The following is a 26950-nucleotide window of genomic DNA, read 5'->3' on the forward strand; positions in this document are numbered from 1 at the left end:
CTTTTTGAAGTATTCAACCCTTGAATTGACTCAATGAAATTTGTGCTGTTAGTTACTGAACCCTGCCACTAAGTTTCAGAGTTCAAAGTTGAAAAAAAACAGGCTCCAAGTGTTTTCCTATCGCCTGCGCCACCCTCCGCCCTTCCCACAATGCTTCAGCCAGTGGTTGAAAAACTGCTATTTATAACTCCATGATTGGAAATGAAGGGTCTTTTTGTTTTCCCCTCCTAACTTCAATATTAGCACCTCTGAGGCAAAATGATCTGCCTGAATATACTCTCCAATTAAAACTTTTCCTGCTTCAGTTTCCTTCTTTAAAATGTCAGCTTTGGTTAATGTAGGAACTGGCTTTCTCCTTTATGGGCAACATGATGCTCAGGAAGGAAATGTCACAGGTTTGAAGCAGTCTCCCACTGTCCACCTTTCTGGTGCCAATGAAATATTTTGAAAAGGTAAAGTATTCTGAACCTAGAACCAAATCATCAGTTAGCTGTTCTTTCCATTGCTTCACCATTTCCCCAATCAGGTCCCTGATTTTAACCACAATCGTCCTGTCCATCTCCTCCCTGTCCCACCCTCCCCCCATTAATACACCAGTAATAGCCAAAAACTACACACATGCTACCCTGTAAAAATGCAGTTAACACTATTGGGAAGAAGGCTGTGGGTTGTGGAGATGCTCTCTGAAGATCCACAGTATCTTTTTTGCTCTCCCACACACCCAGTTCTGCAGCTTTTGTCCTTCATAGAAGGCCCATTTGCCTTTCTCAGCAAAGTGCAGAATGGGTTGCCTTGAAACACTTACCCTTTCCCCTCCACTGGGACGGGCGTACAAACTACACAGCTTGGAACAGCTTTAAAGCACTTGGGCTGTTGCAGGGCACAGAAACTATGCTGGCTCTTCAAAGGACATCTTCTCAAGCCACCTGTATGGTGTGAAGGCAAGTAGAATTCCTTCCCTCCGCCCTTGAAGCCCACAGTCAAGAGGTGACAGGGGCTGATACTCAAGAGAGTTAATTCTTGTCGTCTTTTTTGTCATCATCCTCTGAGGGGTAGGAATGCCACGTCAGCCTTTCCTCATAGAAGAATATGACAACCTGTGGGCACTTGACATTGGCTTCCTTGGCAGGGACCAGGTCAGCCTCATCAGAGTTTTTCCATTTCATCAGGAACATGAGCTCTCCACCGGAGTCTGTAGCTCCAATAATGCGCTCTGGCTCCAAACCTCGGGCAAAGCCTCGTGGCTTTTCTGACTCTTCTTTTTTCTTCTTTGGTTTGCTCTCCTCTCCCTTATCTTCAGAGTCAGAGTCAGCTTTTCGCTTGCCTCCCTCTGATTTATCTGTCTCATGTGCTGTTTTCTGTGACTGTAGAAACTCAGCAATCAGGTCAGGGCAATCCAGGTTCTCTTCTGGCTCCCACGTATTGTCCTCATCTGAGAAACCCTTCCACTTTAGAAGATATTCTACTTTTCCCTTGACAACTCGTCGATCAAGAACTTTTCCCACCGCATATTCCTCTTCCTCTTCTTCAAGCATTTTCCTCCACTTTCTTCTTGTTTTGTTTTTTTCCCCATAGTGCCCGCCAGCTTTGTAGTGTAAAGGGTGACGCTGCTCTCAGCAGCACCTGCGTCCCTGGAGCATCGGGCCGCACTCGGCTAGGGAGGACAGAGGGAGTGGCACCCAGGAAAGCCACCAGCGGAGTGGCCGCGCCAGAGCCCCTCACTGAAGCGGGGTACTGTAGGCCTCACCGACCGCCCTCCTCCCCCTCAACCCTCCACCATGATTCTTAATCCTGTAAATCTAACAACCAAGATTGACCATCACACTGAATTCACCTGGCTACAAACTTAATCTCTCAAACAACGCTGAAGTCTGTAGGCCCTTGATTGGCTTTTGTTTGTTTTTTCAAGGTAGGGTCTCACTCTAGCCCAAGCTGACCTGGAACTCACTATGTAGCCTCAGGGTGGCCTCGAACTCATGGCGATCCTCCTACCTCTGCCTCCCAAGAGTGCAGGGATTAAAGGCGTAAGCCCCACCACGCCCAGCTTCTTGATTGGCTTTTTAGTTATCTAATGCCATTTATATGAGATTGGAAATTTTCTTTAAGCTGTCTTACATTTGTTTCTGTACCATACTCTTTATTTTTTATTTATTTTTTAAAAAATTTTTATTTATTTATTTGAGAGCGACAGACACAGAGAGAAAGACATAGAGGGAGAGAGAGAGAATGGGCGCGCCTGGGCCTCCAGCCTCTGCAAACGAACTCCAGATGCGTGCGCCCCCTTGTGCATCTGGCTAACGTGGGAGCTGGGGAACCGAGCCTCGAACCGGGGTCCTTAGGCTTCACAGGCAAGCGCTTAACCGCTAAGCCATCTCTCCAGCCCCACACTCTTTATTTTTAGTGGCTAATTCTCTTTCAATGATCTCTTTTCGTGTCTGCTTTGCTGTCTGGGTGGGGTTTGCGTGGCATGGGCATTGGTGGACTATAGAAGAAGAGACACAGTGGACCATGGTGAGCACCACTTTCCGTGACCGGGGACAGAAGAGCCAGCAGCACTCTTGTGCTCTGTGCCCATGCTTAATATGCCGTGGCAGCTGCAAAGTGCACCACGTTCTCGGGGGACTGGCAGCGTTTATATGCAACATGCTAATTGAAAAGTCATGCATGTTAGTACCATGCCAAGTGCGAATTGCCTGTAAATAAGACTGAAATACCTAGATGGGTTATATTTATTATTTTTGATCATAACTTCCTTTAACAATGCCACCTCTGTATTTACTATATGGATGCATGTTTTTAAACTTATTCATTCAAGGGCTGGGCGTGGTGGCACATGCCTTTAATCCCAGCACTTGGGAGGCAGAGGTAAGAGGATTGCCGTGAGTTCGAGGCCATCCTGAGACTACATAGTGAATTCCAGGCCAGCCTGGGCTAGGGTCAAACCCTACCTCAAAAAAGAAAAACAACAACAACAAAAAAAAAACCCAAAATTATTCATTCAATATTGACAGCTCGATTAGATTTTATCTGATACAATCTCTCCCCAATTTTTCCCTGAATAAAAAATCATCCCAGTCATATTTTTCCTTCCAGTAGTCTTAATTTCAAAAATAAAAATGAAGCTTACAGATGTAAGATTTTGTATTCTCCATCCAACTTTATATTAATGCATTTCTAAATGCATTTTGTAGCAAGTCATGGCCTTTTGGTTATAATCTTACTTGTATTCACCCTTTCACACAGAGCCTGTATTCTCCTTCCATCAGAGTCTGTGGGTCTCTGTAAATCCCGGTTGGGAGCCGGATGCCCGGGAGACTCAGATGAGAAGCTTGGCTCACCCTGCCCCCGGGGCATCTGCTATCCACTGAGCACATTCGCACCCTTCGGTGGAACAGAAGTTTGGCCCCTTGTTCACTGTGATGCTCTGGCTCGGCTTTGTGAGTGTAGCCATATGGCCGTTGGTTCCCTGTCCCTTTGGCTGTCTGGAAGGATGCCAGAGTGGACTAGCTGTAAGGATGAAAGCAGGGAGTCTTTAGGAAGAAGTGCTGTCCTGCTTTTCCCCTTTGAGAAAAATGCTGAAGCTGGGGTGGGAGAGATGGCTTGGCAGTTGAGCGCTTGCCTGTGAAGCGTAACCGTGGACCTGGGTTTGAGGCTCGATTCCCCAGGACCCATGTAAGCCAGATGCAGAAGGTGGCACATGCATTTGGAGTTCGTTTGTAGTGGCTGGAGGTCCTGGTGTGCCCATTCTCTCTCTCTCTCTCTCTCTCTCTCTCTCTCTGCCTCTTTCTCTGTGTCTGTCTCTCTCAAATAAATAAAAATACAACAAAAATTTTTTAAAAAAATGCTGAACTTAGAACAATAACCAAATCTATAGGAAACAGGGTTATATTGTCCCTAAGCAATGTGACAGGGAGGAGGAACTTTCTGTCAAGAAGATTTCATCACAGAAATTGCTAATAATTAACATGAAAGTTGAATGACAGTATGACGTGTTCATTTCCCCCCTCATTTTTAGGGGTTCTGGCCCCTTCTGCCTCCCAGGTCCTAGGCTGTGACCATTCTGTGATTCTCTGTTCTCCCATTGATACAGTAGCTCTCTGGACTTGACTGGATTACTTCTGAGTTTTGATTTCTCTTTCAGTTACCATCACTATGCAATGATCTTTCCTTATATTCGGGCCTGCAAAAATTCAAATCAGAAATGTGTCAAAAAAAAGTTTTGGGGGCCGGAGGGATGGCTCAGTTGGTAAAGTGCTTGCTTTGCAAACATAAGGAACTGGATTGGATCCCTATAACCCACATACAAATGCAGGGTGTGGGCTGGAGAGATGGCTCAGCCATTCCTTAAAGCACTTGTCTGCAAAGGCTAACAACCCAGGTTTGCTCCCCAGTGCTCATGTACCACCGGATGCACAGCATGGTGCATACATCTGGAGTTTGTTTGCAGCAGGTAGAAGCCCTGGTGTGCCCATCCTCCCTCTCTACTTGCAAATAGTCAATAAAACATAACAGAAAAGTGCTGGAGAGGTGGCTTAGCGGTTAAGGCACTTGGCTGCAAAACTAAAGGACCTAGGTTCGATTCCTCAGGACTCATGTAAGCCAGATGCACAAAGTGGCACATGTGTCTGGAGTTGTTTGTAGCAGCTGGAGGCTCTGGCGAGCCCATTCTCTCTCTATCTGCACCCCCTCTCAAATACATAAATAAAAATAAATAGGGGCTAGAGAGATGGCTTAGCAGTTAAGGTGCTTGCCTGCAAAGCCAAAGGACCCAGGTTCAATTCCTCAGGACCCACGTAAGCCAGATGCACAAGAGGGAGCATGCATCTGGAGTTCGTCTGCAGTGACTAGAGGTCCTGGTACGCCCATTCTCTCTCTCTTTCCCCTGCCGATTTCTCCCTCATAAATAAATAAACAAACAAACAAAATAAAATATTTTTAAAATTCTCAGTGTGTGGTGTGTACCCTTGTTATCAAAGCACTGAGGAGGCAGATCCCTGAGCAACATGCCCAGCTATTCTGGACTAGTTTGTGAGTTCCAGGCCAGTGAGAAATCCTGTCTCCAAAAGGTAATGGCACCTGAGAGGAACAATGCATAAGGTTGTCCTGTGGTCTTCACACACCTGAACACACACTGACCTTGCACATGCATGAACATGCTCATACACATGCACTAAATCAAATCTCAGGCACATTTCAATTTCAATAGTTATAGCTAGCTGGATTTTTTGGCTTTTAGACAACCCATTTCGAGCATATTGGAGGGAATAATAGTATAATCCTGGAGAGTTCGGTCTGCAGCTGTGGGAGGGTAATCTGTCACAGGTTTTGGAAGAATGATTGTTCTATCTTTTCCCTGAATCATATATAATTTAAGAATTTAAATCTAAGAATCAGATTCATTTGGCCTTCTAAACAAGACCTTTACATCTTAAGGAGTTTTGCTTTGACCAAAGGAAAAAAAAATAGCCTGCTTTATAAATGGAAATATAAAAGAGCAATTTGTTACAATTTGCACATTTAAGAATTAAGTTATCTATAGTGACTGCTGATTGAATTTGCCCTATTTGGAATCAAAGAAATGAAATGATCAGAAATCTACACATCAAAACAGTCTTTTGTTTCCCATCTTCTTCCTCTCTCCCTCTTCTTCCTTCTTATTATTTATTGATTTTTTTTAAATAAAAAGATTGCACTCTTAGAGCCCCCCATCCCCTGTTCCAATTCTGCAAAGGATATATTCTTCAGTGGGGTTATTGGTATTTATTGTGAGGACCAAGAGAGCTCAGTCAGTTTCTGCAGGGTGGCATTTGGAAACATGCTGCTTTTTCTTTTCTCATTATTACCTCATTTACAAATTACTACAAATCTCAGCTCAGATGTTCAGGTCATAGGAATAGATTCCCAGGAAATCTGATGACTGGTTCTTGATAAGTTAATTACCACTAATTCTTTGCAGTTAGTCAAAATACTGAATTTTTGTATTTCGCGACCCCTTTACAATGCATCATTTTTGCTATAGCCTTAGTTGTATTTGCATGTGGCAGTAGTCACAATGTATCTGTTGGTTAATGTATTGGATAGTGCAAATTATGAAACATTTCCACCATTACAAGGAGTTCTATTAAGTAATACTAGCCCAGTAGACTAATCTCAGATGATAGTCGGATTGTGGAAATGTGAACAAGGACTTGGTGACTCTTCTTTCCACCTTACTTACTTTGCAACAGAGCTAGAAATAAATAGAAGAATTGTAAATAATAATAAAAACACATCAGGGCTGGAGGGATGGCTCAATGGTTAAAGGCACTTGCTTTCAAAACACAGAGGCCCTGGGTTTGATTCCCCAGTACCCGCGCAAAGCCAGATGCACATAGTAGCACATCTGTTTGGAGTTTGTTTACAGTGCAGGAGGCCCTGGCACATCCATTCTCTTTTTCTGTCTCTCTCTCTCTGCCTTACTCTCTCAAAATAAAAAAATCAACAAATATTTAAAAAGATCTTCAAATGTTCCCAAATTAATAACAAAAAAATTATTAAAAAACCCCTCACCAAATAAAAATGCCATCACTCATGTCTATGTTGAATGGCATTCCTGTCTTATCTTTGGTTTGCTAGGAACAGATACTGATGCAAGTAAAGTTCACATAAAGGAGGGACATTACCCAGCTTCACAAACTACAGCAGGGAGAACAATGTCATCAGAATGGGTGGAGAAGTCCAGCTCTCTACTCCTGTGTCGGGAACATCTGCGTCTCCCTCTCCTCTGTTGTCTGCCGCTGACTGCAGCCCCGAAACACACACAGAAATTGCAGCCACACCAACGCTGACATATGATGCGTTATATTTCTTATCTTCAAGAAAGACACTCGCTCTCAGGCTTTTGTGTGGGATTTGGATAGGATAAGTTGGAAAACCAACACAGAGGCAAAATGGAATGTCTGTGCTCAGCAGGATGGGCTCAGCCCTGGAGCACCGTGCTCTAACACCCCAGAGCAGCATGAAGTAGCACATTGTTCCAACTAGTATTGCACCAAGGGATTCTCAGTGACCTAATTTGTGTGTGGTTAAGCATTTTATTATATAAATATATAATATATATATTAATAACATATAGTGTATATATATATATTTAAAATATCTTATTTCTTTGACACATCGTCAGGGGCTGGTAGGATGGCTCAGTGGGAAAAGCTCTTACAGGGAAAGCATGGGCAGCTGAGCTTGGATCCCAAGGACCCACATAAACTTGGGTGTTGTAGCCCAAGTGTCTGTAAGCCTAGCGTGCCCAGGATGGGAAAGGAGGTTGAGGCAGGAGAATCAACATAAGCTCATAGGTCAGCAAGCCTGGCAAATGCAGGGGGGAACAGTGACAGCCCCTGCCTCAAAGCTGAGACTCAGGTGTCTCTGACCTGCACATGCATGTCTCCTCCTCCAGCATGAACACACACACACACACATGCACACGCACGCACACAGACACGCACGCCCCGTGCACACACAAATGTATCTCCAAAATGACATAATCTTGAGTTACCTTGGAAATCATTACGCACTGTCACATCTCCTTTGGTGTGGGGGTCAGGAAGCCACTGTGTTACATTGAGAAAAGGAAGGAAAATGTTTCTTTGGGGAAGCTCACAAGTTTAGCTCCTTTTCATGCTTTGACAAAAATGCTGGTAATCACTTATCAGAACCCCACTTCTTGCAGACCATGCTGGTCTGGGGTACATCAAAGCCGTCTTCATGGACCCAAAGCTGTAATGGAAAGAAGGGAGCCAATGTCGTCCTTGCCCCCTCAATCCAATGCCAACATCTGCCACTCGGTGGCAGCGTTCCCTTCAGTCCAGGATCAGGAGTCAATGAACCACTCCTGTGATTTATCTTCGGAACCTCGGAAATCTGTTATAGCTGTGACTCACGCGTGTCACACGTGAATTAATTTCCCAGACTGATAGACGGTCCTCAAAACGGGCACAAGCAGTAGAAATAAGCGAGATCCAGTGACAATCACCCCCACTAGGAAGCGCTGTATTTGGCAGTCCATGTTGATAGGAGGCTTTTGTGTTTTGCTTTCCTTACAGTCAGTATCTGTTGTTGGTAAATGCTCTCAGCAAATAACTCTTGAGGTTCTGTGGACACTCCGGGGAGTGATAACTCTTCAGGGGGATCACAGGTAGTTTTAGAAGATGGCTGGAAAAGTCACTCAGAGGCAGGGGCACTTGCTGGGATAGTTATTGCAGTTCTGCCAAAATGAGGCTGGAAGGCAAAGTTGGAGGGGGGTCAGTCTGAGAAGCAGCACAAGGTCAAGATGGTAAAGCCTGGCACAGCTGTGGCAACAGGGAAGGCTCTGGGAGAATCTAGGGCACACTCTGCTTGACCTCTGTTGGTATTGTTACCTGAGTGAGGGCTTTGGAGGACATGATCTTGCTTCGTATTCTGGGGCTCCATGAGAGTCTGCTACTCAGAGAATGCACAAGCAGGCAACTATTCATTGAGGGGGTACAAACTATGTCAATGAGAAGGGCCGGCGGGGGGGGGGGGGACAGCTGAGTTGCTAAAGTGTTTGCCTTGAAAGCACGATGGCAAGACTGGTAAGAGAGAATCCTGGCTTTTTAAAATTTTGGAATTCTCAGGAATAGGAGTATATGAAGCTGATCAGATAAACCATTAGGTGAGACTTATATGGAGATTGTTACCTTGGGAGGATGACTCCAAAGATACCAGAGTGGAGCTGCTGGTTTTCCTAATTAAATGGGTGCCTGGGGTGGAGAACAGAGGGGCAGGGAGGAAGAAGACATTAAGTTGGAGTTCTAGTCTTTAAGTCTGGAAAATGTATAATTTGCCCAAAATAACATGGCCTACATTATAGTGCCTTACAGGTGTAGGTTTAGAGTTTTTAAAAGTACTGAAGGAAGAAGAGAAGGAGGGAAGGAGAGAAGGAAGGAGGAAGGGAAAGTGCCTGCTTGTGAGAATTTTGCTTTAGGGTTTCTCTCTCTCTGTCTTTTCTTAAATAAATAACTTTATTTATTTATTTCTTTGAGAGTGACAGACAGAGAGAAAAAGAGGCAGAGATAGATAGAGAATGGGCGTGCCAGAGCCTCCAGCCACTGCAAAGGAACTCCAGACATGTGCACCCCCTTGGACATCTGGCTAACGTGGGTCCTGGGGAGCCGAGCCTTGAACCTGGGTCCTCAGGCTTCACAGGCAAGCACTTAACAACTAAGCCATCTCTCCAGTCCTCTCTCTGTCTTTTCATGTGCGTGAGCGCAAGTGTGTATGTACCACAGCGCTTGTGTGGAGGTCAGAGGGCAACGCTGAGTGTCAGTCCTCACCTGCTGACTTGTTTGTGGCTGGTCTCTCTGCTTTCCCTGTGCTGTGTGCTAGACGAGCTGGCCCGTGAGCTTCCCGGAGGTTCTGTTATCTCTGCCTCTCTTTTTGTCATAGGTGCGCTGGGGCTGTAGACGCCTACTACAGCGTCTGACTTTCACGTGCCTTCTGACCTCAGGACCTTGTGCTTGCACGACAAGCATGTCATCCACTGAGCTATCTTCCCGAGCCCCAGGATCTTGCTTATTTACCTTTAAAAGACAGTATTATTATTATTATTTCGTTATTTTCAAGGTGGAGGAGAAATAAAGTGTGTCACACTAGGGCCTTTTGCCAGTGTAATTGAACTCCGGATGCAGGCACCACTTTGTGCCTCTGGCTTGACGCGGCTTGTGGAGAATCAAATCCAGGTGTGCAGACTTTCTAAGTAAGAACCTTTAACCACCGAGCCGTCTCCCCAGCACAGTGTCTTGCTTCTTTTAACAAGATTGCTGCATTAAAAAAAAAAAAAAGGTAAAGCTGGGCGTGGTGGCACTCGCCTTTAATCCCAGCACTCGGAAGGCAGAGGTAGGAGGATCACTGTGAGTTCGAGGCCACCCTGAGACTACATAGTGAATTCCAGGTCAGCCTGGGCTAGAGTGAGACTCTACCTCAACACTCCCCTCCCCCACACAGCTTTTTCTCCAGGAGCCTGACATCCTTCTAATCAACTCACTTTCTGACTCCGTAGTGTGACAGTTGAGCTGTTCCTCAGTTTACCCCTTGTCTGTTCTTCCGATTTTGCTTCCATGTCCTGCTTTTTTTTTTTTTTTTTTTTTTTGGCAAGATTCAATTTTCAGCTACACCAAAGTTCCTCCTCATCAGGCTTATACTTCCCTTCACATTATTAAGTATATTTTGTAAGGTCCTGTTTATGAACTTGGAGTAAATTGCAGAGGTAATATAGCCTCTTTGTACACAGTCTTGAAAAGGCAATATAACAACAATATAATGCCCTATAGTAATTTGGCTAAGGGCAAGAGGCTGGAGCTATGCAATTCTGAGTCCAGGCTCTTTCATTTACTAGTCACAGGACCCTTGACAAGTTGCTTGGCTTCATTGTGTCTTGCTTTCTTCATCTCTGAACTGGGGGTATTAGTAGGCACCTGCCTCAATGTTACTGTTCTGAAATGTCTGCCGCCACCTGCCTCCTTATTGCGGTAGGCAGCGTGCCACTATCATGAAATACGTCTGCAAACAACTTTTATTTTGAGACTGGGTCTCATGTAGCCAAGGCTGGCTGGCCTCCAACTTGTTATGTTGCGTGAAGAAGACCTTGAATTTCTGAACCTCCTGTATCTAACTCCTAAGTGTTCACATTAGAGGCATGTACCGATGTAAGGCTCGGGAGTGACCAAGACCACGGAAACCACTCTCAGGCAAAGATGGAAGCTTTTATTCGGGAAAAGCACAGGCTGCCAGGACTGACTCTCAAGAGAGCACAGCCAACCTGAGATTCCAGTTAGTGTGCTTTATAGGGCTCTTCAGCTGCGGGGAGGTGAGGAAGGGAAGAGAACTCCCTTGTTCTCTACATTAGCCTTTTCAAAAAGCTAGGGTGTGAGGTCAGAAGTGACCAGGTGACCTGGGAGATAAGGGGGCAGGAAACCTAGACCTGGGGCATTGCTAGGCAAGGAAGGCATGATGGCTGGGCGGTTCCTTGAGGAACGTGGATGACCGACTTCCTTGTGTCTCTGTCGCCCTCCTGCTGTCCTCGTTGACTCCATTTCTGGGAGCCTGTCTTGACCTAACAACAACGACTAGGTATTACCGAGTCCTAGGGATCAAGCTCAGGGCTTTGTGGACGCTAGTCAAGTACTCTTGCAACTGAGTTACATTTCCCAGCACCTAAATCAAATTTCACCCCAAAACTGGTTTTCTATTGCAGAACCTTCTTACTGATGAGACAAAACAGCCTACTGGAAGCAGCTTTCGAGAGGAAAATGTTTATTGCAGGTTTGCAGTTTTGAGGGGTGTTACATTTGAGCAAGGAAAATATGGCAGAGAAGAGACTGGGCATCACATCTTGTCATGGCAGCTGGAAGGTAGCTATTCTATATCAGTTACCTTTTCATGACCTAAATAAATTATAAAGGAGAAATCAAGGAAAAGCAAGTTACAATAAAGTCTTTATTTATTTGAGCATGTGCATACCATGATGCGCGTGCGCGTGCGCGCGCGTGCGTGTGTGTGTGTGTGTGTGTGTGTGTGTGTGTGTGTCTAGGTCAGAGCACAACCTCTGGGTGTCAGTTCTCTTCTTCCAGTTTCTTTGAGACTGTGTCTCTCATGGTGTTTTGCTTCTAGAGGCTTGTGAGCTTTGGGGTTCCCCTAGCTTCACCTCCCATTTCTGTAGGTGTGCTGGGATGGTAGATGTGTTCACCACTTTGCAGCCAGCTGGGGATCAACTTGAGTTGACAGGCTTTCAGAGTTAAGAACCTTCGATTACTGAGCCTTTGTCACAGCCCCAGTAATATGTATTTTAATATATAAATGCTCAGGTGTGGCCACACTGGCAAAACAAATGAAGTAGTCATCATCTAATTTATAATGAATAAATTTAAATTTTAGCCGTTAAGGTGAAATAACATCAACCAGACATTATTGATGTTTCTAAGACATGTGTGTGATGTTTGAAATTCTCCCTAGGTAGCTATATTCATGTGTGTCTGTGTGATGACTGTGGCATCCTCTAATGTAGACTCAGTATGTATTGCATCAAACAAGACTGATAATCACACTAGAGCCTTAGTGCTCATGAGAGCTTCTGAAATGAACTATTCTTTGTAAATTTCCAAATTAAGAAATAGTGTTTTAGGGCTGGAGAGATGGCTTAGCGGTTAAGCACTTGCCTGTGAAGCCTGAAGACCCCGGTTCAAGGCTCGATTCCCCAGGACCCACGTTAGCCAGATGCACAAGGGGGCGCACACGTCTGGAGTTCGTCTGCAGTGGCTCGAGGCCCTGGTGTGCCCATTCTCTCCATCTCTCTGCCTCTTTTTCTCTCTGTCTGTCACTCTCAAATAAATAAATAAAAATAAACAAAACATTTTAAAAATAATATTTTAATAAAGAAATGATAGCAGCATCTATAGCGAGGGCTTGCAAAATTACTTTTGTTTTTAAACTCAGATAGTGGCACCTTAAGCACTAAATATATTACATATGAATATAACCGTGCATCAGTGTACATACACATATATGGAGCTTGGTTAGGAGAGACTGGTTGTTTGAAAATAAAGTATCTCCCACTGGCTCATATGCTGAGTAATTGGTCCCGAGATGACAGTGCTGTTTGGGAAAGTTGTGGACTCTTAGGAGGTGGGGCCTTGCTGGAGGAAGTATATATATTATATAGACATGTCCTTGGAGGCCACATCTTACCTTGGTCCCTTCCTGAATTTCTACCTCTGTAGTTCCTGTCTGCAAAGTGCTGAACAGCTTCCTTCTCCACATGATCCTGCCACCATAATGTTCTCAGATCGCAAGCAAAAACTAAGCATTCCCCTCCCTTCTAAAGTTGTCGATGTCAGGGACTGGGCTACAGTGGACACAGCAGTGACTAACACAAGTGCTGTCAAAGTCACTTTGCTCTTGACACCTCCCTTGCCCCTCACACAGGCCTGGGACAATTCTGCATCACAATGCATAGATCCCTGTGACTGGCTTGTTGCTGGGACAAACACCCAGGCAGAAGCAGTTTATGAGGGGAAAGGATTTATTTCTGGCTTGCAGTTTCACGGGGAGGGAGGGAAGCTTCATCATGGTAGAAGAAGCTAGCTCACTTCATACCTGTACAGCAGAGAGACATCAGGCAGGGCCAGCAAGCCAGGAGCTGATTCTCAGCTCACAGGGCTCAACTCCATCCACCCCAAGGTCCACCAGCTGTGGTGACATACTTTCTCCAGCAGGGTTCTGTCTCCCAAAGCCTCTGCTAGGTGAGGAATAAGCAGGAAAGTTAATCACAAACAACTGACGTTATGAGGACCTTACATTCAAGCCACCACATAAATTTATTTTATTTTATTTTATTTTATTTTATTTTATTTTATTTTATTTATTTAATTGAGAGTGACAGACAGAGAGAGATAGGAAGAGCCAGATAGAGAGAGAATGGGCACGCCAGGGCCTCCAGCCACTGCAAACGAACTCCAGACGCGTGCGCCACCTTGTGCATCTGGCTTACGTGGGTCCTGGGGAATGGAGCCTCGAACCAAGGTCCTTAGGCTTCACAGGCAAATGCTTAACTGCTAAGCCATCTCTCCAGCCCCACATAAATTTCTTAAAGGGCCCCTTCTGAACCTGTAAGAACCCAGTGGGAACCATGGAGCAGATCAGCTTCTGACCTGAGCCTTCACTCGCTCTAGAATGGCCTCTCACCTCCTGCCTCGTCTCCGCCTGCCAGCACCTCATCTGTACGTCAAGGACCAGCATGGAGGCTGTGTCTGCCATGGTGTACGGCCAGCTAGACCATTTTCTCCATGTTTCTTCTCAGCATCCATCGTCACGTAGCACTTGCCACGTGCTCTCCTTCTTGTTCTGCAGGCCTGAGAAGTCTCCTGTACCCTCCTTCTTTCTGGTGACATAACCCCAGGTTCTAGCACACATTCCACAGGTACAGAAAAGCCTGAATGAACAAAGCAGGTTAGGGGATTGATATCTGATCAGTGAAAACTGTGCTTCAGAGACAAAGCAGAGATGGTGTCAGGTATGTTGGAGACCAATGCAAATATATATATATATTTTCAGAAAAGGTTGAATTTTGATACATTTCCATATGGATGCTAAAAGTTTCACCTTACCGATTTTTGCAGCACCGAGGCTCAGAATACCATGGAGTTATTTGTACATGTGTCTCATTACTATCCTTTCAAATCAGTGACTCTGGGGTTATGGGTTCAAAGTGTGAATTGGAAATGATTTGCTTCCTTTCTGAATGGGGTTCATTCTCCCTGAACCAAAGGGATTTGGTAAGTTCATGTTCATTAAAGTTCAATGGTGAAGCTTAAAAGTGTACCTTTCCCAGAAGGGCTGGCAGTGCAAGAGAAGGAAATGCTGCAAAAGAAGAAGGAATAAATCATAATTACAGCATTTCATGCATCAGAGAGAGTAAGGGTGTTTTACAGATCATTTTAGAGTGTCTCCAGGCACAATACAAATCATAGCTTTTCTGAGAGATGGCTTAGGTTCTAGGATCTTAAAGTACAAAATAATAACCCTTACAAGCAAAACATAGATAAATATCAGGTAAGTAGTCATTTACTGAGGACCTCTGAGACTAGGATGCAAGAATACTCATCTCAAGCCTCAACCCATCCCTGTTCTCAAAGAGCTGACAGTCTAGTTATGGAGCTGAACTTAAAACAGCACACCTATAAAACCTTCTGGGTTTCATTCACAAGGAACTTATGGGGCACTTGTTAATAAATGACTCAGTATTCCAAGATGGCAATAGAGATATAAATCAAGGATAGAGTTCTTTCAAGGACACGGACCCAGAAATGCATGTCACATACCTAAATATAATTATGAAACATGTGGCAGGATTTCATTAGAGATATGTAGAGGACATTGCAAACAAGACCAAGATGTGGCTAAGGCTGAAGATGGGTCTCAGTCTTGAAAATGGATCAACTTTTGCTATGTAGCACACTGGGGTCCAGGCTTGCTCTAGACAGGGGGTATATTATGGCTTGGGTCCAAAATGTGTCCCATAGGCTCAGGTTTTGAATGTTTAGCTCCCAGCTGGAAGTACTATTTAGGGAGGCTATAAACGTGTAGAAGGTAGGACCTTGCTGCCCAAAGTGGGTCAGGACAGGTGGGCTCTCGAAGGGTCCACTAGGCTCTCCTTGCAGCCCTGCTCTCTGCTTCCTGCCTGCTGTGATGTGAACAGTCTCCTCCATACATCCCGCTGTCATGAACCGAGCTGGTCTACCATGCCTTGCCCTACCGAAACCATGAACCGAAATAATCTAATCTTTCTCCATTAATTTGTTTCTCTTGGGTATTTTGGCTCTAGTGACCCCCAAAGTATCTATTTCAGGGAGGTAAGAGGAACATGGTGTTCTCTTCTTCAACATTCTCCACTAAGTCTGGTGGAGAAATCTGAGGATTGCTACCCGCTGTGCTCAGGTTCTCTGGTTGTCATCTGTCTACCTCAGACATTGCCTGTCTACCTCAGGTCCCCAGACAGGAGGGCAGAGTGGCGCTTGAGAATTCCTTCATCTTCATTGTAATGAAATCCCACTACGGTCACTTCCCCATGTTTAGTGTTTCTGTCTGCTTTGGGGCATTAAAAAAAAAACAACACAAATGCTTATACTTTTTTTCTTTCTTATGCAATGGTTCTTGACCATTTGGATTCATGATAGTGGGCATATGGGCATCTCAAATATCTCTTGCCACCTCCTTCATTTTGCCATGGCAGCCCAACAGAAACCTTCTGTTTTGAAAGAACTATTCCACACCCGGGCCATCCAATATGTTGACCATCAGACACAAGTGGCCATTGAGCCCTTGTGTTGAGGCCAACAAAAATGAGAAATGGAAGTTATGTGATTTGTCTATGAAGTGTCCCTTAAAGGACTCATTTGTTGAAGGCTTGGTTTCTCATTGAAGCAAAAAAAAAAAAAAAAAAATTTCTTGGGGCTGGAGAGATGGCTTAGTGGTTAAGCGCCTGCCTGTGAAGCATAAGGACCTAGGTTTGAGGCTCGATTCCCTAGGACCCACGTTAGCCAGATGCATAAGGGGCCACACATGTCTGGAGTTTGCTTGGACTACTGGGAGGGGTAGACATGTGCCAGGTAGGGGGTAGTTGGTGAAGCGGGTCACTACATGGTGTGTCTTTGAAGGAAAATTCTTGCTCTGGGCCCTGGCTATCATTACTCCTTTCTGAGCTGTTGCAGTCCGGTTCTCATTGCTGGCCGAAATCACCCAACCCAGAGCACCTTGTGGGAAAAAGAGGTTTATTTTGGCTTACAGGCTCAAGGGGGAAGCTCCACAATGTCAGGGAAAACGATGGCATGAGCAGAGGGTGGACATTACCTCCTGGCCCACATAAGGTAGACAACAGCAACAGGAGAGTGTGCCAAACACTGGCAAGGGGAAGCTGGCTATGACACCCATAAGCCTGCCCCTGACAATACACTGCCTCCAGGAGGCGTTAATTCCCAAATCTCCATCAGCTGGGAACCTAGCATTCAGAACACCTAAGTTCATGGGGGACAACTGAATCAAACCATCGCCTGTGCCTCCCAGGCTTCATGGGGAACATTTCTGCTCCACTCTCCCCTCCCCACCTTGATGCTCAGCCTCAACACATGCCCACTGTGATGGGGTCAAATGACCATGGGCCAAAACCCCTCAAACTGAGTCAAAATAAAACAAGTTACTATTATCTAAAGTCCAATAGGCTTTCACTTTTATATTGTCAGGGATTAATTATATTCCTCTAATCTTTGGTATTTTCTCCTATACCTTAATACTTGAAAATTAATCATGAGCATGACATTGTTAGGATGATAGCATTGTTACTTGCTTCACTGACAAATAGTTCAGACAAGTTGATTTTCTATCCTTTCACTAATTTTATTTTGGGGTGCTATCTAGTTATTTTTCTATTACTTTTACTTTGCCTTCTGTTTATTTTGTTTAATAATTTTAAAGGTCCACTTTTACCCAGGATACCTTATTTCTAGAATCTTCCCTTATGCTCCAGTCTCATAGCTTGCTATCCAGGTCAGCTGGCTCATCTTGCTCCAAGGACAAGCCCTCACAACACTTCTAGGTTGAGGCTTTTCTTTCCCGGTTTCTATCTTTTCCATTTTTTTTTTTTTAAAGTTTACTCCTTTGTTTTGGTAGATCTCATCATCAAGTAACCTCTCAAGAAGGCTCATGTAGGAGGCCACCTTCTCATGTGCCTGAAAATAGCCACGTTCTACTTTCCTACTTAGTTTATGGTTCACCTCAGGGGTCAGTGACGCCATGTCCACGGGCCAATCTGGCTTAATGCTTATGACTGAGGAAAGGTTTTTTTTTTTTTTTTTTTTTTTTTGTAAGTTTTAAATATTTGAAATACATGAAGAGAAGACCATTTTGTGAACATGAATATGATACTCAAGCTGGGCTGGTGGCACACACCTTTATTCCCAGCACTGGGGAGGCAGAGGTAGGAGGATCTCAGTGAGTTCGAGGCCACCCTGAGACCACATAGTGAATTCCAGGTCAGTCTGAGCTAGAGTGAGACTCTACCTCGAAAAACCAAAACCCAAAAACCAAAAACCAAAAAACATACAACAACAACAACAAAAGAAACCCAAGGTATGCAATTCAAGATTCAATATTGCTCCTAAAATAAAGGTTTATTAGGACACCCCTCTTGCACTTGTTGATGACTTGCCTATGGCTCCTTTCACACCACCACAGCAGAAATGAATAATTCACAGACACTGTCTGACCTGAAAACTTTACCACGTGACTCCATTCTGGGAAAAGTCAGCCAGCTCTTGGTTTGGCTGGTCAAAGTGAAAACACACCATCGAACGGAAAGCCCTCTTCTCACCGTAACCCGCAGAAGACCCAGCCAGACCCCGGTTCCCTGCCCTCCCTCCCTTTCTGCTCTGGCTTGCTATGTCTGCCTCCACGCTGCTGATCTAGCCCCAGGGGACTCTGGGACTGGCAGGATGTTGGCATTTCCTGCCCCCTCTTGCCACAGGCCTTTCCCTCCCCATAGCTCACTCCCTCCTTCACTTCTTTTAGCTGCGACTTAGCTATTGCCTTCTTTGTGAGCCTTTTTCTAGGTTATCTGCGACCAACTCTTAGCTTCTCCCTGGACTTTGCATTTCCTATTCTGCTTAATGTTTCCCCCTTTGGTACTTACTTCCTCCACACGTGTGATGACTGACTTTCTTATTTCTATTTTAAAAAATATTTTATTTTTATTTATCGTTAGAGGGAGAGAATGGGCTCAACAGGGCCTCTAGTGACAGCAAGCAAGCTCCAGACACACGCATCATCTTTGTGCATGTAGCTTACATGGGTGCTGGGGAATTGAACTTAGGTCCTTAGGCTACGCGGGTAAGCACCATAACCACTAAGCCATCTCTCCAGCCTCTGACTTTCTTATCTCTGTACAGGGCACTCCAGCTGCATCCAAGCAGGAGAGAAGCGGCTCCCCAAGGGCAGACTTTTAACTGTCGTTCGCTGCTACGTTCCCAGGGCCCGAAGGGTGTCCAACAATATTTTCTGACGGACTGAATTGTGGGGTGAAATTTGGATTCCTTTAGAACTTTGAAGTTTTTATACACTCACCATCTAGAAACTCCAGTGCCGTTCAGGAGGACTCCGATGCCTCCAATTTCCTGTTTCTATGGAGGGTGCAAAAGTTTTCTCTATTTGAGAGCACCCCCCGGGCATGCCATTGCTGCTTGTGGGATGCTGTGGTGCCATGCCAGGGCTCCATAGTCATCCTCCTTGACCGTGTGTTGAGATCGCTCAAGTTCTGATGCCTCCCTCCAGCTGGTTTTGTAATCGAGGACATGGCTTTTAGTACTCTTCCTATCATTTAAAGGAAGTCTTTAGGGAAGGAATGAAATGGAAAAAAACCTACAGCCAGGCTCCCTGCCGGGACTGGAAGGCCAGGCATTGTGAGAAGGTGCTCATTCTACTCAACGGGGGATGGGTCCTCGTGGGGCCTACGGGGCTGCAGCGCTGCAAATATCTTTGATGATGGGGTCCAGGAGCCTGGTGTGAAGGACACCAGACCTGGTATTGATGTCGCTAGTACTTTTGATGCCACTTAAGGTGGAGAGCCAGAGGACAACCTAACCCAGGGAGAAGGTGGACCAGCGGTTCTCTGAAATAGAACTGGACACCGATCGGAGCTACTGAAAGAATGGTGTGTTTCGTTGTCTGGACAACAGTGAGATATCTGTACATTATTTACTTTTATACAGATTTTACCTATTTTTAACCCAGATTTTATTGACATTTCAGTTGTGATGTGCACGGATATATTGGCCTGTGGGCTATGTTTGATCTGTATATTTAGAAACTTGAGAAGAAAACAGAGACACAAATCAAGATTTCTGCTTTTCCTTTTGAAAGTGTGGCTTTTGATCTTTTTGATAAGTAACACCAGTTCCTGCCTGGAATGTCACTTGTTAACAGCATATCCTGAAGTTAGAAATCCAGGTGACATTCATCAGAATCATTTACTTTTCTATGTAGAATGAATCTTTTCTCCTTGCAGCCAAAAAGCGGACTTCCTATTTGTCCTGGTCTAGGCCATTCGTGCTTACAGAAGAGAGCGGAGGAAGTGTTACTAGGCAACTTTGGGCATTTCCATGCTCTTGGCATATTACTCAAAGAACTGAAGAAAGGAGCACAAGCAGTCAAGCAGCAAGATACTTTATTTATAGCAAAACGATCATAAAGGTTTGAATACGCTACCAAAGGGGCAATGGGCCACTCACGTGGAAAGTACTCAGTGGCCCCAGAAAGTAGTCAGGGGATTCTCCTTACATGATTTTTAGAGGAGGGTGGATCAGTTGCTGGGGCATCATTTGGGTGGTACTCTGGTTTGATTGGCAGGTTTGGGTTACATAACATTTTTTTTTTCCCTATGGTGCATGTTCCTTCCGATGATTTATTAGGTAGGCAGGGGCATATGAAGGTAAATAGAGGTTTCTCCCTAAAAGCTCACTTAGAGGACATAGTTTGCTTTACTACTAATGTACATCAAACCAATCTAGGCTGGCTATCCCTCTAGTTTGCAATCCATATGTATTCAAGAATATATTTTGGGCTGGCGAGATGGCTTAGTGGTTAAGCGCTTGCCTGTGAAGTCTAAGAACCCCAGTTTGAGGCCTGTATTCCCCAGGACCCACATAAGCCAGTGCACAAGGTGATGCATGCATCTGGAGTTCGTTTGCAGTGGCTGGAGGCCCTGGCACGCCCATTCTCTCTCTGTCTCTGTCTGTTGCTCTCAAATAAATACATAAAAATGAAAAAACAAAAAACCATGAGAAAGTTTTATTTAAAAATATATTTTAATAGGTACTGATCATAAATAATATCCTCTAAAGGGAGGAGAAAGCTAGTTCATTGGAATGGAGTGTTCATGCAGCTTGGTACAGGTGTGTCTTTGTGTGTGTGTGTTGGGGGGGGGTGTTCCCAGGTTCCCAACAGGATTCTAGGTGCATTGTTTAGGAGAAGGGTGTGTTTACTGCTTGAGACAAGCAGTGTCTCAGGAGGCTACACTATTCCCTATGCTTGCCTGCCCCTGAAGGAATCTGCTTTGGTGCCATGTGGGACTGGCTGGAGCTGGAGACGGAGCTGGAGCTGGGAATGGAGCCACACCTGGTCACCTGCAGCAAGGAATACGGTGATGGAATTAAAAAAAATATTTTATTTGTAAGGAGAGAGAGAGAGAGAGAGAGAGAGAGAGAGAGAGAGAGAGAGAGAGAGAGAAAGAAGAAGAAGGAGGAGGAGGAGGGAGGGAGGGAGGGAGAGAAAGAGAGAGATAGGGAGAGAGGGAAAGAATGGGTACACTAGAGCCTCACGCTATTGCAAATGAAGTCCAGATGCATGTGCCACTTGGTGCATCTGGCTTTATGTGGGCACTAGGGTATCAGACCCTGGTTATTAAGTTTTTCAGTCAAGCACCTTAGCTGCTGAGCCACCTCTTCAGCCCCGGCCATTGAATTTTGAGAGGAAGAAGGCCAGGCACTGGGAATTCTGACACTAATGAGAAGAATGCTAAAGGCAATTATATAAACCGTATGAGAAAAGTTTGACGCTATGCCTGCTTTGAGGTTATTGTGCATAGGTAAAAAAGTTTCCTCTTTTACTAAAATTTTATCAGCCAACTTCCATATTCCCCACAACTCCATGGGTGAGCTTGGGAGAATTCCTTTGGGATGGCCTTAGTGGTCCTGACATCAGGATTACATTTGACTGAAGATCTTTTATTTTGTTTGGAGATAGGGTCTCTAGGCCAGGCTGATCTAGAATTCCCTATGTAGTTTCAGGGTGGCCTCAAAGTCATGGCAATCCTCCTACCTTTGCCTCCCAAGTGCTGGGATTAAAGGTGTGCATCACCACGCCCAACTCTGAAGATCTTTTTAGCTGGGAACCCAGTGGAACATGGCCCAGATTTCTTATTACTGACTCCATGAGATAACAGATATTTGTTAGTTTAAGCTACTAAGTTTTAGGGTCAGTCTGTTAAGCAGAGAGAGAGATATATGCTATGGTTTTAGAAGTGGTTTGGGCTTGTCCCCCAGGAGTTCATGTGCTAGAGGCTTGGTCCCTTATGTGACAGTTTTGATCATTAAGAGGTGGCGCCTAGTGGAAGGTAATTAATCATATCACTAGGACACCACCTTTGTGACCGAGTTAATGCAAGTCTTGTGTGATTGGATTTGTGCCGTGAAAGTGCATTATTATGTTCTCACATCTGTGTTTCCTGTTTCCTTGTGATGCCACCTACCATGAAGCTTTGACCAGAGCCAAGCAGATCTAGTACCCTTAAGCTATAGAAATATAAGCCCAACAAGCACCTTACCTCTATAAGTCTCTAGCCTCTGGTATTTTGTTACAGTACCAGAAACCAGATGAAAGTGATAATTAACACACATGATAATATTGCAGCTACCACATTTGAAGACTATTGAGTGAAACTGTTTTTTTTTTTAGTGTTTTCATTTACTTCTTTGCAAGCAGAGAGAAATAGAAGAGAGACAGACACAGAGAATGAAGCCACTAAGGCCACTGCAAACAAACTCCAGACACATGTACCACTTTGTGCACCTCTGACTTTATGTGGGTGCCGGGGAATCAAACCTGGGTCGCTAGGCTTTGAAAACAAGGGCCTTAACCACTGACCAATCTCTCCAGACCCCAAATGAGACTATTTGTAGTATTTGTTTGCTTTGAGAGTAAAGTATACATTTACTTAAGCGAATTCTTTTCATGCTGGCGGTGAAAAAGAGGTGGGAAGGCAGGACTATGGAAGTGTTCAAGTGTCTCTAACTTTCAGCTGATCATTTTGCTTTTCTAGTGAAAGTCTGAAAGTTAGAGAACCCACTAAGTGTACTGCTGAGAAAGAGAGAGATTATGATAGGCTTGATTCAAAGCCTCTTTTCTGAAGTCTATCTTCCGACTTTTAGTGCAGCATGATGAACAGTTGGGAAAGGAGGAAAGAGGGAAATTTGAGGAAGGATTGAAGCTCAAGAGCTGGATGATAAAACGTATCATGTGAATCCAGAACCCACAACAGCTTTGCAAATGCTCCCATTCTCCCACCTGTAAAGGAGCGTCGTTGCTTCCAAGACAGGAAGGCAAAGCCAGGCACAGTTCCACCCGTGTGTCCTCTGTACCATGTGAAGTCAGGCAGCCTTCCTTTGATGCAGTGTCTTCTGGACTCTGGAATCACCAGGGAGGGCTTCCACAAGACAAAGAAGGCAGGCAAAAGAATTGAGGAAGTCGAGATGACACCAAGACACTTCCTCTTCTTCCGAAGGAGCTTTATTTTGTGGTCCACTTCTGATGGTTAGTCTCCTGCGAGCTTGGTCTCCAGGGCTGTGGGTTGCTTGCAGCGGAATCCTCAACCTTGACCTCAGAATATTATGAACTTTCTGAATCCAGGGATCCAGAGACAGCTCTTGGCTTTGCCCTCTTTGGACTACATACATGTGAGTAAAGTCACTCTTTGTGGCTGATGTAGGAGAAGCAGTTTCTGGGCCATACCCTCGCACTGTCTTCAGATGGGTTCTGGAAAGTGCCTGCTTTTCTCAAATCTGGGCTCCAGACCTCTAACTCTGCTGGAGCTGTGAAGGGAATGTTGTAGAGTCGCTCTGTCTTTCTCTTCTCCTTCCTTCGTGGGATTCACACTGAAAACTGCTTAGACTGCAGACCACAGTTTGATTTAGCACCACTCAGTTCAGCATCTGCTTGGGTCTCGAAAGGTCTCCTTGGGTACCCTTTAGTGAAAGTGTGTTCTCGGTGGGGAATTCCCCCTTGCATGCGGAGCGGCTAGAGGGGACTTTGCTTTCAGATAAAGGTCAGAGGCTAGACAAAACATCCGCGCGATGAAAATGAAGGCTCTGTGGTTGTTGCCGGTCAGAGGCTTTTACAAAAGGCGTCTGAGGTGCTCATATTTCTTTCTCTGGGTCTGTGTAACATCACTGAATTACAGAGCTCAGAGTTATAACCCACCAAGGCATATTTGACTTTAGTAGTGACCTTATTATTCTTTAGGGACCTGTGACTTCCTAGCCCTGCCTTACACCTTGTATAGTAATGCATAGAGTTTGGTTTCTGTGCAGTAATTTACTTATTTTAAAATTTTATTTGTGTCTTACGTATGGGTACCCCAGAGTCTCTTGCCATGAAAATGAATGTGAGACACATGCACCATTTCTGCATCTGGCTTTACATGGGTGCTGGGGAATTGAACCTGGATCCTCATGGTTTGCAAACAAACACCTTTAACCAATTAGCCATCTCCCCAGCCCACAGTTATTTTGCATGGAACACAGAAACAGAGAGAATACAGATTTCTTTCTGCTCACATCATACCAATGGGGAGAATAAGGACTTGGGTGTATACATTTACCTCTCAGTTCTCTCTCCCCCTCCCTCTTTTTTTTTTTGTGTGTACCGAGCGTCTTCTGCAGAACAAATATGTGCAAATTGCATTTGGCAAATGCACATCGTCAGAGTAAAGAAATAGGAAGTTCTAGTTTGCTGTGGCAATCGGAGATAAGAAATTACTTCATGACTATTGCCTGAGACTTTCCTTCTGACTCGTGAATCCTCCTTGAACATCTCACTTCTGCTTTCCATCCGGCTTGGAGGCGTTTAATATGACAAATGGTGTGTGAAGGAAATCCTGCAAGAAGAAGCTTGCCTATGTTGGGAGAGTTACTGTGCCCGTAGCCCCCAGAACAGGGCCCTCCACATCCTGTGCTCTTGCTATTCCTTCCTTCCTTCCTTCCTTACTGATGGTTAGGCAATGTTCATCAAACGATCGTGGAAGGATGGTCATTGCTTCACCTCTAAGGAAGTCAAGTTGGAGGATGACTGTGTGTGAAAGCAGGAGAGAATAGGAAGCTACCAAGGAAGGGTGTGCAGAGAAGTGATAATTAAAAGGACTTGATTGGGCTGGAGAGATGGCTTAGCAGTTAAGCGCTTGCCTGTGAAGCCTAAGGACCCCGGTTCGAGGCTCGGTTCCCCAGGTCTCACGTTAGCCAGATGCACAAGGGGGCACACGCGTCTGGAGTTCGTTTGCAGAGGCTGGAGGCTCTGGCGCGCCCATTCTCTCTCTCTCCCTCTATCGGTCTTTCTCTCTGTGTCTGTCGCTCTCAAATAAATAAATAAAAATTTAAAAAAAAAAGGACTTGATTGTCTGGGGAAAGGAATGACAGGTGTTTTGATGCAGGGCTGGAGGTGGAGGTGAAGGTGATGGGCAAGATGGAGATGGTGGTGGTGATGGCGGGGAGATAGCAGAGGTGGTGGGAGATGATGTAGGGATGGTAGAGGTGACAGTAGGGATGGTGAGTGGGTAGTGGCGGAGGAGATAACGGTCGAGATGCTAAGGGTGGCGTGAGGGTAATGTAGACATGGTGTGGGTGCTGGCCATGGTGGGGGGACAGCAAAGCCAGTGGAGGTGACAGTGGAGACAATGACGGAGGCGATGTGGAGATGTCGCCGCACAGGTGTCAAGGTGATGATGGTGGTGACAGCAGGAGGAGACCGTAGAGATAGCTGGGGCTGATGGTAGATGTGGTGGGTGTGATAGAGGTGATGGGGTGATAGACACGGTCGGGCGATAGTAGAGGTGGTGATTGTGGAGATAGTTAGGGTATCAGCGGTGAGGTGATACTAAAGATGGTGGGGGAGATAGTAGATAGGGCGGGGTGACAGCAGGATGGTGGTGGCGAGGGAGGAGGTGTGACTGATGGTGACAGTGGAAATTGTGGAAGTGGTGTTGGCGGTGGTGAGGGTGGGGAGGCCACTGTAGTACAGCTAAGAAAAGAAAAGACCGTAGCTTGGGGGTCAGACGTATCTATTCAAAATCTGTATCTAGGGCTGGGAGAAATGGTTTAGTTGTTAAGGTGCTTGCCTGAAAGGCCAAAGGACCCAGGTTTGATTCCCCAGTACTCATGTAGGCCAGATGCACAAAATGACACATGCATCTGGAATTCGTTTGCAGCAGCTAGAGGTCCTGGCACACCCATTCTCATTCTCTCTCTCTTTCTCTCTCTCTCTCTCTGCCTCTTTCTCTGTCTCTCTCTCTCTCTGAAATAAATAAATAAAACTAAAAATATTTAAATATATATTAGGGCTGGAGATATGGCTTAGCAGTTAAGGTGCTTGCCTGCAGAGCCAAAGGACCTACGTTTGATTCCTCAGGACCCACGTAAGCCACATGCGGGTGGCACATGTGCCTGGAGCGGTGACAAGTGCTAGGGAAGTGGAGATAGGAGGGTCCCCAAGACTCACTGGTGAGGCAGTCTAGCTTCATTGGTGTACCCCAGGCCAAAGAGAGACACAGCTTTAAAAAATGCAGATGGGGGCTGGAGAGATGGCTTAGTGGTTAAGGCACTTACTTGCGAGGCCTAGGGATCCATGTTCCATGCCCTAGTGCGCATGTCAGCCAGATTCACAAGGTGACACATGCGTCTGAGTTTGTTTGCAGTGGCTGGAATCCCGGACATGTCCATTCATTCTCTATCTGCCTTTTCCTCTCTCTCTCCTTCCCTCTGTGACTCAAATAAAAAATAATAATATTAAAAAAATTTGAGGCAAGCCCAATAGACTGGTCTTTTTTTTTTTTTTAAACTGAGTGAGCACAACAAAGAGAGAGAGAGAGAGAGAGAGAGAGAGGGAGGGAGGGAGAATTTTGGCACATCAGGGCCTTCCGCCACTGCAATTGAACTCCAGATGTGTGTGCCACCTTGTGTGCATTTGTGATCTTTGTGTCTGGCCTACATGGGACCTGGAGAGTTGAACATGGGCCTTAGGCTTTGCAGGCAAGCACCTTAACCACTAAGCCATCTCTCTAGCCTTAAATAAAATATTTTTTTTAAATGTGGATGATACACGTGCACACACCCATGTGAACTCACACACACACACATACACACACACATGAAATAGGATGGTGAAGTGTCTGTTCAAATCACCATGGATCTTCACTGAATGGCAATGATCTTTATGTTTTCTTCAGTTTTCAGGCCACCCTAAAAACTCTTATAAACTTAACCACCAATTTATCTTTTTTCTTTATTCTGTTTTCTAAATTTCATAAACAAATTTAATTCTTTTTTTAAAAAAAGCATTGTTATGATCTGAATGTGTGCCCCAATCCTGGCGTAGATACCCAGTTTCAATTCGGACCATTTTGGGCAGTGATGAGGAAGTGGACACAGGATTGACGTCTCTGTGAAAGGGGCAGGGAGGAATGCTTTTGCTCCTTCCTGCCCTGTGGGGACACGCAGCCCTATCTATGAGGACCAGACCCTCATTGGACATCAAACTTCTGGCTGGTGCCTTGATTTTGAACTCAGCCTCTAAAACCATGAGAAAT

General features: G+C 45.1%; 1 pseudogene; it reads right to left on the reverse strand.

The window, feature by feature from the left end:
* Window positions 1–635: 635 nt before the first annotated feature.
* On the reverse strand, window positions 636–3451 carry LOC123463397 (annotated as a pseudogene).
* Between the last annotated feature and the right edge of the window lie 23499 nt (window positions 3452–26950).

This window comes from Jaculus jaculus, chromosome 9 (assembly GCF_020740685.1).
Source record: "Jaculus jaculus isolate mJacJac1 chromosome 9, mJacJac1.mat.Y.cur, whole genome shotgun sequence".
In the NCBI taxonomy this organism is placed as follows: Eukaryota; Metazoa; Chordata; class Mammalia; order Rodentia; family Dipodidae; genus Jaculus; species Jaculus jaculus.